We start from the raw sequence: 14,227 nt of genomic DNA, 5'->3' as shown, positions 1-14,227 counted from the left end.
AATTCCAACTACTGAATCCTGCAAGACACTGTTCTTAATTATACAACTACCTTTGTTGCCAAAGTGGAGATGCTGAAATAATTGTTTTGCTTGTGCTACAGAAGTCTATATTGGTTACCTAATACAGGAGTAGTAAAGGCCCAGTCCACTACTTTTGTGAAAACAATATATATAAAAAATTAAAATACATATATTGCTGCAGCACCCCTACTTCCTGTGGCTATGTCTACCTATCTTCTGTCTCCTGCAAATCATTTTCCAGACAACTACATTCAGGGCCTGTTATATAACGTGGTGAAGTTTCTCTGTTGTGTATATTTCCACCTGATGTCCCCAAATAGACTCCATTTTCAAGTTAACACTTTCTAGGTGCCCTTTCCCACGAAAACGCCGGTGATCAGGTTCAACAAGTCTTTCAACATCCAACTTCTCACAGTTATTGTGTTCAACGGTCCAAGACGGGAGGGGGGGAGGTGCTGTTCCCAAACTGTTCACTTAGCCCTACTGCTATAGGACAACACACATGAAAACATTTGGCAGCACAAAGACTCTACTGCCAACCACCAAGATTAAAACTGCATTCGGAGGGCATAACCGCCCCACAACCTTTCTTTCAAAATAAACTATTTGCAACGGAAAATCAATATCAGTTCTTGTAGGACAAGTTCAGGCAGGCATTTCTAGACTATTTCCCCATTTCACATTACTCAATTGCAAGACATTGTCCACTTACTGAACTACTCTATGGAAATGCACACAGGTGTAAACACACACACCATTCAAATGATTTTAAAAGTGGCATCATCCATTCTCCCTTCATTTAAGTAGTCTAATCACTGATCGGATCTGACTGTAGAAGTGAATGGAGCCTTTTTGTTCACCTGTCCAATCATGTCAAATCAGTGACTCAAGGAAGGATGCACTGTTAAGGAATAAGAACAGGGCTGAAATACCCAATCCTAGTCTTCCACTACCAAGTCTCATTTTCACTTGGCTTTTGGAACAAACAATGAACAAACATGAGAAATTCAGAAAATGTAGATTTGGCAAATCCATATGAAAATGCAATATGAGAGGCAGGACACTTTATAACAAGGCAACAGTAAACAGGTTGTCCCCGACGAATGACGCAGCACTCCCCCCCACACACACATACACGGGGGCGGCAGCATAGCCTAGTGGTTAGAGTGTTGGACTAGTATCCAAAAGGTTGCAAGTTCAAATCCCTGAGCTGACAAGGTACAAATCTGTCATTCTGCCCCTAAACAAGGCAGTTAACCCACTGTTCCTAGGCCGTCATTGAAAATAAGAATTTGTTCTGACTTGCCTAAATAAAATAAATAAACACACACAGCAGTAAGGAGCTGCTGAGACTGCATGTCTTTCTGCTTTACTGACCAACCAGAAGACCCACAATGAGATGTTCAGAGTTGTCTTTCTGTGAAAAGGACAGACTGTCATTGTTCGCTTGTGTAATAAAATGTATTTAATAGTAAAACATCCTGCCTGTTTTCAGATCTACTTCATTGTTTGGTGACTTTGTATAATAAAGGTTTTCTAAGTTCTTTAGACTCAGGTTTAAGTAGCAATAGCCACCTGACCTAGCTGCTTCTATAGGTTTCTTGATGTAGGATTTAGATTTTGAAACGATTAAAATATGGTATTGTAGTGACATTTATTTTGTTCCATGTCAAATCAATTTTAGTTGGACCAACAGAGAACACCTTAAATGGGCAATCGGTACTTAAATGTGCCTTTTAAATGAATTAAATGTACTAATTGACTCTTGAAGAATATAACTTAAATGCTTTATGAGCTCAGTTTCACTGTCCTACATAATCATAACCCAAAATATAAGCTGTTTTACTTGTTTGTTAACCATGTCATTGTAAACAAACACTTACCTCAAAACATGGTTAAATGTTAATATCATGGATGGTCAGGTCTTGTATCCATAACTCTGTCTATTAATTTGATAGTGGTTAGACGTATCCAGCCCCATCCCTAATCTATTTCCAAAACAGTGGCAGTGTGACCGCTTTGTTATCGCTGATTGCCCCCTTTAAAGGAATTGGGTTCACACATGACAGACCTATATGTGAGTATGAACATTCATAGCTGTGGAAACAAAGTCATTCAATTAATAACAGATGTCACACCGCAATATGAATAACAGCTTTACTTCATATAAAGAATATGAAATAAAGTTTACCATAGATTAACACACAGGGTCACATAGAATGTAAGAAATGCTACATGTTTTAAAACCACGGAAGTTCAGCATTACAGCATGAGGGAAATTTTAAAGGCAATGATCCCGCTTTAGCTGAGACTGCATTCATGGTAAATATGTCGACTCAATGGGAAATGACCTTTACATTTCTATAGCTCAATCTGAACCGCTTCAGAGATACAGATTGAATAGCGCCCCACGTCATACACGGCAATAGGAATGACAACTGTACCATTATTCGTTTTACTATGAAAATTAAATACTACTTGAAATAGTACTTATATTAAATGAATTTGAATATTATTCATTTTTATTATTAATTTGAAATATACAGTATATCATAGATTAACATACAATGTGAGTAATTGTACATTACTGTAATAAAAATACATCTGATTTGCAACATGCTTTTCAAAAACACGGTGCTACAATAAAAATCCAAGCAATTAGTACAACAGACAAAACAATCCAGAGACATCTAATACACTGAAATATTTTTTTATTTAAATAGGCAAGTCAGTTAGGCACAAATTCTCATTTACAATGTTGGTCTACCCCGGCCAAACCCGTACGACGCTGGGCCAATTGTGCGCCGCCCTATGGGACTCCCAATCACGGCCCAATTTATGCAGAAATCCAGGTATTTCCAAAGGGTTCACATACTTTTTCTTGCCACTGTATACATGGAAAAGAAAGATACATGTTCCTTGTTGAATTTAATTACATTTATTTGTGTAAAAAGTATCAAATATAAACTCTAATCTACAGTTCGCTAGACTAAGTGAAGATGAAATCACAAAATATGGTGCATTTACTGGGAGACAATGCACTCTGCATCTCCTGATAGTTACACTGAACCTTGGACCAGTCTCACTATTACAGTCATCATATTATTTTATCTACATTTCTAGTATAATGTCAGACTGAATGATGGTGTCCTGTAGACAATTCAAATCCTATGACAAGCTAAATGAGGCATCCTGAATGATGGTGTCCTGTAGACAATTCAAATCCTATGACAAGCTAAATGAGGCATCCTGAATGATGAACTGTAGACAATTCAAATCCTATGACAAGCTAAATGAGGCATCCTGAATGATGAACTGTAGACAATTCAAATCCTATGACAAGCTAAATGAGGCATCCTGAATGATGAACTGCAGACAATTCAAATCCTATGACAAGCTAAATGAGGCATCCTGAATGATGAACTGCAGACAATTCAAATCCTATGACAAGCTAAATGAGGCATCCTGAATGATGAACTGCAGACAATTCAAATCCTATGACAAGCTAAATGAGGCATCCTGAATGATGAACTGGATGCTACTGTATTATCTTGAAATTCACAGAGTAAAGGTACTAGATGTCATCAGATACATGGCTGGTGAATAAAACCAGAAAACAGGTAGGATGCTGTGCAAACTGCGATCACTCACACTTTGTCATCAGTAGGGACTCTGGGTTGGTTATCCATTGACTGGTCATTCTCCTCAGAGATACTGCTGGGTAAAAATGAGCACAGAGAGCAATAACATGAGTCTTTATTTATACATAAGATGGTAAATTAAAGGAAAACCCATAATCAAACACCATGTTATGACTCAGTTCACCTTTTCCCAGTGGATAATTCTCCCTTCTTCAAGAGAATAGGAAGTCCCATCGACTGGTCACTCTTCATGGAGACACAGCTAGGTACAGGTGAGACTGGTCGGTCTGTCTTGAGCCTGTTTAGAGCAGGATATTAATTCCCAACATGGAGTGTGCGCACTTAAAAAAAAAATGTTTACTGTTTTTTTTTTATGGTTACTTTATAATTGTCATCAGTCTAAATGCTCATAACAGCTAGGTATAGGTTAGTGATATAGTAAATGTATCCAACAAAATGCCTGATTCACTGTAACGGCCGTCGTAGTAATGAGACCAAGGTGCAGCGGAGGATGTGTGTTCAACTTGAAATTTAATTGAAAAAGAGAACACTTACAAAAATAAGTAAAAAAAAGACTGCAAAACAGTCCTGTCAGGAAAAACTCTCAACAGAAAACAATCACCCACAAACCCCAAAGGAAAAACAGGCTGCCTATGTATGACTCCCAATCAGCAACAACAAACTACAGCTGTTCCTGATTGGGAGCCACACACGGCCAACCAAAGAAACAAACCAACATAGAAATATAAACATAGAACGCCCACCCATGTAACACCCTGGCCTAACCAAAATAGATAACAAAAAACCCTCTCTATGGCCAGCGCGTTACATTCACTTGATCTATTGTATGAAATAAAGACAAATCACAACAATACTGGCTTGTTAGATAGTTGTTACCAACTCTCAGCTCCTTCACAATTACCTATTTGATGATCTTACCTCTTAAGTTCTATGTCAGTGTCCTGTTCTGCAGGAAAAATCCTTTTAGGGGACATTTCTCCCTCACTCCCTGAGGGACTCATTCTAGAAGCAGTGGCTTCCTCTTCAGTCCCTCTAGTATCTGTGAAGAGAGGGCCACCCTCCTCATTCTCCCCAGAGAGACTCATTTTGACCCCTTGTACACTGGACTTTTAAAAAACAACACCTTTTACAACACTTGCAGCCTAATGGTACATTACTTTTAAGCTAAACAGCAATACAACTTCTGAGACCGCTATTACTGGTGTAACCCAGCTTGCATCCTTTCTCAAGTAAAACACAACTAAACTGAAAACAGGAAATGGAGAAAAAAAGTTCCTATTTTAACAGTGAGGTCCTAGAGTTCTGAAGCGTTCAGATTATATACAGGGTAGGTGCCACTATCAATTAATAGAACAAAAACATGTGCTAGAAGTGTGTGGTTGATTTGAGAGTTGTGAGCATTGAAAACCAGAAATACATAGCATGCATGCGGATAGGTGGGGAATTTTTTCCTCCTGAGCATAAACCCATTAAGTATATTCCAAGTTTAATAAAGCAACGTCAGGAGACAAACATAATGCATCAATCACAAGTGAGATTCTGATCTGCTCTGAAAATTGTCTTATCTGAAAAAGATACTGTGGCTAGCACTGCAGGAGTGGTAGCAGCCTAATGTCATCTTAATTAAGAATGTCATGTTAATTAACAATGTTGGTTGATGATGACAATAACACAGGTGATTCAAATTAGCCTTTCAAATGAACTGTGTACAAGGGGTCCTACAATGTGCCTCTCCTCGGGGGAATTCATAACAGACCTCTGATCAGGATGTGCTGACCTGTGAACACACAAAGCACATTATTTGACACACACCAAAGAAGTGGTTAAAGTAACTGTCCAGTGAAAATCTCACTTTTAAAAGTTAATATTCTGTTAACTCATACCCAGATAATGTTGTTGACTCGTCCTATACTCGAAAAAAACACTTAAAACCCCCCACTCCAAACTTTCATCTCAAATAGACCGTTTCAAAAATGCATGCTATTTCCTTATAAATGATGTCAATGATGTGAATATTTTTAATGAGGGTTCATGCCCACACCATTCTGTTGTTGGGGTATGCCCACACCATTCTGTTGTTGGGGTATGCTCACACCATTCTGTTGTTGGGGTATGCCCACACCATTCAAAAACAGAAAATGGAATGTTAGAATCCTCCAAGCACTTGGCACTATGGTCTCCTTTTCTTTCACTATTGTTAAAGACAAGCAACTTTATTTTAAACTATACTTCAACTGTAACTAGACCAAATAGAATGGCTTATATAGGCAACAGCAGCAATACCACACAAAAACGATTTTGACACTAGTTTGTGAAGAGCATCTAAACACTGCTGCTACTACTACTACTACTACTACTACTACTACTACTACTACTACTACTACTACTACTACTACTACTACTACTACTGCTACTACTACTACTGCTAATAATAATAATAATAATAATAATAATAAAACCTACACATTCCACCCCTAATATACAGCTTAAAATAAACACAGCATCACAAATAATTATCAAAATTATGAAAGCAAAAAATTATTATTAATATATACACACACACACATATATATATATATATATATACATATATATATGTATACATATACATATACATATACATATATATATATATATATATATATATATATATATATATATATATATATATATATATATATATATATATATATATATACACACACACATACACATATATATATATCCCAATCCATCACAGACAATAGACCTACATTAGAGTGTCTTAATTAACGGTGACGGTCTTGATTTCATAATAATGATTTCAACAGAAGATTTAAAAAATTCACCCAGTTTGCTGCTGTTTCCAGGCTGTGTCCTGCGCACGATATGCTACCCGTTGCCCAATCGGCAAGTGTCAGACTTCTCTACGAATACTGAACAAACAGCCCTATTAAGTGTCAATAATAACAATAAAAATAGACCTATTAAGTGTTAATAATAACAATAATAATAGGCCTAATACTTTGAAATATTAAGTCTATAACTTTCAATTTCACAGCCTATTCTCTGGGGCGGCAGGTAGCCTAGTGGTTAGAGTGTTGGACTAATAACCACAAGGTTGCAAGATCGAATGACAAGGTAAAAATCTGTCGTTCTGCCCCTGAACAAGGCAGTTAACCCACTGTTCATAGGCTGTCATTGAAAATAAGATGTTTTCTTAACTGACTTGCCTAGTTAAATAAAGGTAAAATAAATATTTAAAAATCCCCCTCACCCTGTTGGTTTATTGGTTTATTTTAGTGTTGCATTGGGGTCGTTCTTGAATTACGGTGGCATTTGGGCATGGCATTTTGGAAAATAAATGTAATGCATTTTTCAAGAAGTATTTGGGCACATCTTCCCATTCTAAACCAACTAATATGGCTTTAAATAATGTTGTACCACTATGATAACATTGTGCCACCAGTGGAGTATAACACCAATGATGGTAACACCCATAGAAATATAATTTATTATATTTATATGGTAACATCAATGAGGCATTTTTGGTAAATTAGGATTTTATTTTTTAAATCGAGGCCACAAATGCTCAAATCGTCAAATCTACAATCATCGATCAAGTTACCTGATTAATCATTTTGCTCACAATGTTATTTCCCTTTATTTCAATTGACTAATACCAAGTGACACTTCGGATTTAGACAAACCAAATGTATGAATAATAAAATGTGGGATTAGTAAATAATTTTCTTTAATATAGACCCCTCCCCAAATAACAGTTTGCCATGGGAGAGAATACTCAAAGTCCTTGTAATCGCTGATTTTCAAGGCATTACCCATATAAAAAGATACTATGTCATACTATGGTCTAAATACTGTAGTATTACTATATTTCTATACTATACTGATGTCTGCAAAAACACTACAGTGAATAACTGTAGTGTTTTTGCAGACATGACTGAAGTATACTGTAGTATTAATACTGAGAGAGAGATGGGTTGCTGGTTTGAGGTCAGTCAGTTTATTGGCATGGCCCTCCAATAAGGTGACTGACTGTCTTTAAGTGAAGTCATTTGTGTTTCTAAAAGATCTATTGTTTATGTAAATGCAGTGGTTAACTGTTCTTTCTTTTTTACCATCAGAAGTGCAGTATTGTTTGTCACTGTTTTTAGTCATGCTGTGAACTTAGCCAGTGGAATCTTTGTTAAAGCATTTTTCTATTTCAGAAAGCTACCTAGTGGAAGTAACAGATGTAAGAAGTTACTCTTGTTAATGTGTGTTATTTATCTGTGTCAAACAAGCAAACTTAATCCTTCAAGCTTCAATAAACGTTGCTTGTTCTTTATATCTGCTTCTGTACTGTTTCCCTTTAATGGGCCTAGAACCTAACGTTTATATGTTACAATTGTAACAAAACTTATATTTTTGCAAAGGTGTTGTCTGGTCCTTTGCATTGCTCAGAACTGTTGACCCAACTCAATAGGTGGCCTATTTTTCACTCCACCCCCTCCATAGCCCCCAATGCAATGTTTTTTTTAAAAAAACAGTTGTTTGTTTTCATGAATTACTTATTACATTTTCTTGTTGGAATAAGTGGCCAATGATTAAAATTAAATAACACTTCAATGTCGTATGTACACAGCAATGTTTTGAAATGTGAGCTTTTATTTTGAAGGTTCCCTAATTACCATACAAAGTGATGTCATCGTTTGTGCTGGTGGCAGAAGTCTGGTTTTGTTTATGAATGTGACGCAGTTACTTTTGTAACTTCCCTAAAGTCGGATATAAGGAGAAACTTTGCCTACCCATATATCATTACTATTTGACAATGCATCCGAAATTAATTGTGCATTCCAACGGAATATCAAGACAGAAATGTGTTTTCCGCAAAGGGAGCAAGTCTGTAATACGTCATGGATTATATTTTAATAGGGCCTGGCTTGTAAACCATTTTACAAATTAGTTTCACTTCCTTACCAGGATGAACTACGCAACTTTATAGCATTTTTGTTCTTCCAGTATAGGATATAGGTCCTGTAAACTCATGGATTTGAACTGTATACTAGGCCTAGCCTACTTTGTTAATGGTTACATTTATTTTAAGACATTCAGAAAAGTTGCCTGCTTTTAACTCCCGAAAACAGCATTCATTTTCCAGACCACTTCTTCTTTGTGTAGCTTTCGGCAGACTAGACGCTGTATAGCTGCCTTTCTTCTTCTTCGGAGTTTATCAGCAGTTTGCATCCAATATCATGTTGCATTACCGCCACCTACTGTACTAGAGTACAGCCAGAGACAGGGAGGAACTTTCACAGTTTGCATTTCACATTTGTTAATTAAACAATTTATAAAATTAATTTGCACCGTCATCTAACCCTATATACACACTACATGACCAAAAGTATGTGGACACCTGCTCGTCGAACATCTCATTCCAAAATCATGGGCATTAATGTGGAGTTGGAAAGCCTTCCCACTCTTCTGGGAAGGTTTTCCACTAGATGTTGGAACATTGCTGTGGGGACTTGCTTCCATTCAGCCACAAGACCATTAGTGAGGTCGGGCACTGATGTTGGGCGATTAGGCCTGGCTTGCAGTCGGCGTTCCAATTCATCCCAAAGGTTTTCGATGGGGTTGAGGTCAGGGCTCTGTGCAGACCAGTCAAGTTCCTCCACACATATCTTTAAAAAAACAAATCTGTATGGATCTTGCTTTGTGCATGGGGGCATTGTCATGCTGAAACAGGAAAGGGCCTTCCCCAAACAGTTGCCACAAAGTTGGAAGAACAGAATTGTCTAGAATGTCATTGTATGCTGTAGTGTTAAGATTTCCGTTCACTGGAACTAAGGGGCCTAGCCCGAACCATGAAAAACAGCCCCAGACCATTATTCCTCCTCCACCAAAATGTACAGTTGGCACCATGCATTGGTGCAGGTAGCGTTCTCCAGGAATACGCCAAATCCATATTAGTCCGTCGGACTGCCTGATGGTGAAGCTTGATTTATAACTCAAGAAAACACGTTTCCACTGCTCCAGAGTCCAAATGGCGACAAGCTTTACACGACTCCAGCCGACGCTTGGATTTGCGCATGGTGATCTTAGGCTTGTATGCGGCTGCTCGGCCATGGAAACCCATTTCAGTAAGCTCCCGGCGAACAGTTATTGTGCTGACGTTGCTTCGAGAGGCAGTTTGGAACTCAGTAGTGAGTGTTGCAACCGTAAAGCACTCTGCAGTCTCGTTCTGTGAGCTTCTGTGGCCGGTGGATGAGCCGTTGTTGCTCCTAGATGTTTCCACTTCACGATAGCAGCACTTACAGTTGACCGAGGCAGCTCTAGCAGGGCAGAAATTTGATGAACTGACTTGTTGGAAAGGTGGCATCCTATGATGGTGCCACGTTGAAAGTCACTGAGATCATCAGTAAGGCCTATCTACGGCCAATGTTTGTCTATGGAGATTGCATGGCTGTGTGCTCAATTGTATACACCTGTCAGCAACAGGTGTGGCTGAAATGGAAGAATCCACTAATTTGAAGGAGTGTCCACATATTTTTGTATATATAGTGTGGCGGTAATGCAATATAATATGGATGTCAACCGCCATTAAACCTCAACAAAGAAGAATATTCACGCCTCCAGTTGTCTGATGACAGCGTTTTGGTTGTTTTTAGTTGTCAGTGTCAACAAAGAACCAGTATCATAACACGGGTCTCTGAGGGTATAACTGCATCATAACCTTTTGTTTCACAATGATGGGTATAAATATTTCTTTATTTGTTTATGTTCCTGCCGAAGATCTAATCCTTTGCTGGGATGTGTTCAATATAGGCACACTAAAGCAAAACATTTTGCAATGGAAAATTTACATCTAGTTCAGGCATATCGACTTCCCTATTTCACATTCACATAAAAACATATTTTTCAACTACTGAACATGCTATGGAAATGCAAACAGGCGTACACACAAATGCATGACCCCTTTAAAAACTATTTTAAAAGTGCCATCAGCAATCTTCCCGTCATTTCAGTAGGCTCTGAATGGAACTGACTGTACAGGTGAAAGCCCCTTTGTTCACTTTTAAAGATGGAAATCTGCAGTAGGGGAAATAGTGCCCCTGTCCACCCCACAGATGTTGTTATTGTTTAAGTTTTATTGACAAAGCAGAGCTGGGGAGTGTTGCGCATCGTGGTATTGTTTTGGGGGCATTACATATGTTGCTATTCTATCACTGGTGCAATGATGCCCAAGGGGAAAAATAACAGTGTTTGTCGTTTGCAAGTAACTTCTTTGTTGTTGTAATATCACAAACGGCGTGGCAGTTTCATCAATAAGGATTCCAGCTTTAAGGAATAAGAACGGGTCTGAAATGTGTCAACCCAATCATAGTCTTGCACTACCAAGTCCCGTTTTCACTGGCTTTTGGAACAAATGTAAACGTTATTTCTTGAGGGGAGGACAGCTCATAATAATGGCTGGAGTGGTGTATAATGGCCGGACTGGAGTGAATAGAATGGTATCTAGCTCATGTTTGACGATAAGACCCCATGTGAGCATATGCAACAAAGTTAAGAAGGTGTCGTAAGCTAACTCCACAGCTAGCTTGAAATGTCGCCAATGGACATATCAAATTAGATATTTTTCTATAGTTCAATCGGTTCGTACGTTGTCAAGGAGGATGGTCACGTGTGTTTGGGAGCAAAGGATCACTATTTCTAGCCCAGTATGTTACAGGGACAGTGGAGGAAGCTATACTGTAGACAGCACACTGACGTCTGGTTCACATACCTAACAGAATCAATTGAATTGATGTACAGAGAGAACAGGAGAGGACCTAGTACAAAGCCCTGGGGGACAACAGTAGCACAACCTTGTGGTGAAGACAGACCTTCTCCACAATCACTTGGTAGGAGCAACCTGCTAGGTAGGATGCAATGCAGTGTGCGCCGCCTGAGGATCTTGTGTTTTATGGTGTCAAATCAGCAGATAGGTCTAGGCCACTATGGCAACAAAACCATCAGCACCTGCCTGGTTACTAACACACACACACACACACACACACTGCAGTAAGGAGCTGCTGAGACGGCATGGCTCTCATCTTTACTGACCAACCAGAAGACCCACAATGAGATGTTCAGTGTTGTCTTTCGGTGAAAATGCCAAACTGGCATTATTCACTTGTGTAATAAAATGTATTTAATAGTGAAACATCCTGCCTGTTTTCAGATCTACTTTATTTTTTATTTAACCTTTTTAACTAGGCAAGTCAGTTAAGAACAAATTCTTATTTACAATGACGGCCTAGGAACAGCTGCCTTGTTCAGGGGCAGAACGACAGATTTTTACCTTGTCAGCTCGGGGATTCGATCTAGCAACCTTTCGGTTACTGGCCCAACACTAACCACTTGGCTACCTGCCGCCCCAATTGTTTGGTGACTGTATAATAAAGGTTTTCTGTAATGATTGGTACATTACATGTGCCTCAAACGTTTCCTGCCATCAAGCCCCATAGCAAAAGCCACCTAGCCTCTTCTATGGGTTGCTTGATACAGTATTTTGAACTTTATTAAAATATGCTATATGGAATGCTGACATTTTTTTACAAAAGATCGTTTCGGAACAATGCGTAAATTGCAATGCATTAAATCCATATCTCTATAATCTGTAAATAAATTCAGCAAAAAAAGAAACGCCCCTTTTTCAGGACCCTGTCTTTCAAAGATAATTAGTAAAAATCAAAATAACTTCACAGATCTTCATTGTAAAGGGTTTAAACACTGTTTCCCATGCTTGTTCAATGAACCATAAACAATTAATGAACATGCACATGTGGAATGGTTGTTAAGACACTAACAGCTTACAGACGCTAGGCAATTAAGGTCACAGTTATGAAAACATAGGCCACTAAAGAGACCTTTCTACTGACTCTGAAAAACACCAAAAGAAAGATGCCCAGGGTCCCTGCTCATCTGCGTGAACGTGCCTTAGGCATGCTGCAAGGAGGCATGAGGATTGCAGATGTGGCCAGGGCAATAAATTGCAATGTCCGTACTGTGAGATGCCTAAGACAGCGCTACAGGAAGACAGGACGGACAGCTGATTGTCCTCGCAGTGGCAGACCACGTGTAACAACACCTGCACAGGATCGGTACATCCGAACATCACACCTGCGGGACAGGTACAGGATGGCACCAACAACTTCCCGAGTTACACCAGGAACGCACAATCCCTCCTTCAGTGCTCAGACTGTCCGCAATAGGCTGAGAGAGGCTGGACTGAGGGCTTGTAGGCCTGTTGTAAGGTAGGTCCTCACCGGACATCACCGGCAACAACGTCGCCAATGGGCACAAACCCACCGTTGCTGGACCAGACAGGACTGGCAAAAAGTGCAGTCTCACCAGGGGTGATGGTCGAATTCGCAGTTATCGTTGAAGGAATGAGCGTAACACCGAGGCCTGTACTCTGGAGCGGGATCGATTTGGAGGTGGAGGGTCTGTCATGGTCTGGGGCGGTGTGTCACAGCCTCATCGGACTGAGCTTGTTGTCATTGCAGGCAATCTCAACGCTGTGCATTACAGGGAAGACATCCTCCTGCCTCATGTGGTACCCTTCCTGCAGGATCATCCTGACATGACCCTCCAGCATGATAATGCCACCAGCCATACTGCTCGTTCTGTGCGTGATTTGCTGCAAGACAGGAATGTCAGTGTTCTGCCATGGCCAGCGAAGTGCCCGGATCTCAATCCCATTGAGCACGTCTGGGATCTGTTGGATTGGAGGGTGAGGGCTAGGGCCATTCCCCCCAGAAATGTCCGGGACCTTGCAGGTGCCTTGGTGGAATAGTTGGGTAACATCTCACAGCAAGAACTAGCAAATCTGGTGCAGTCCACGAGGAGGAGATGCACTGCAGTACTTAATGCAGCTGGTGGCCACACCAGATACTGACTGTTACTTTTGATTTTGACCCCCCCCTCCCTTTGTTCAGGGACACATTATTCAATTTCTGTTAGTCACATGTCTGTGAAACTTGTTCCGTTTATGTATCAGTTGTTGAATCTTATGTTCATACAAATATTTACACATGTTAAGTTTGCTGGAAATAAATGCAGTTGACAGTGAGAGGACGTTTATTTTTTGCTGAGTTTACATGTATTCATCAAAAGGGGAATTGTGGTATACAAAGAGAAATATACTATACCAAGCAAACGTTATACCTGGCTATTTTAGTATATAATTCTGCCAAAATAAATATTGTCAAAGTCTGTGAATGACAATTAGAAAGAGTTGTGGTGAAAATGTATGCACTTTCATCAGTTTAATTTTTAAACAAAAATACAAATTAAATGTACCGTATGCAATGTATTCAATTTGTGCAATACAAATGGTCATGGCTAGAAAGGAGGCAGCTAATGTCAAAGTGACGTCAAAATGTGCATGTTACAGTGGCGCCAGGCAGAATTTTAGCTAACCCTATCCTCTTTCCTAACCTCAACCTAATTATCCTTACCTGGTACGTTAATTACCTAACCTGCTACGAAAAGTCACTTCTGACATTAGCTGCATCCCA

Source organism: Salmo trutta, chromosome 32 (assembly GCF_901001165.1).
Source record: "Salmo trutta chromosome 32, fSalTru1.1, whole genome shotgun sequence".
Classification (NCBI taxonomy): domain Eukaryota; kingdom Metazoa; phylum Chordata; class Actinopteri; order Salmoniformes; family Salmonidae; genus Salmo; species Salmo trutta.
The sequence above is the reverse complement of the archived record's forward strand: the minus strand, read 5'-3'. Positions refer to the sequence as shown.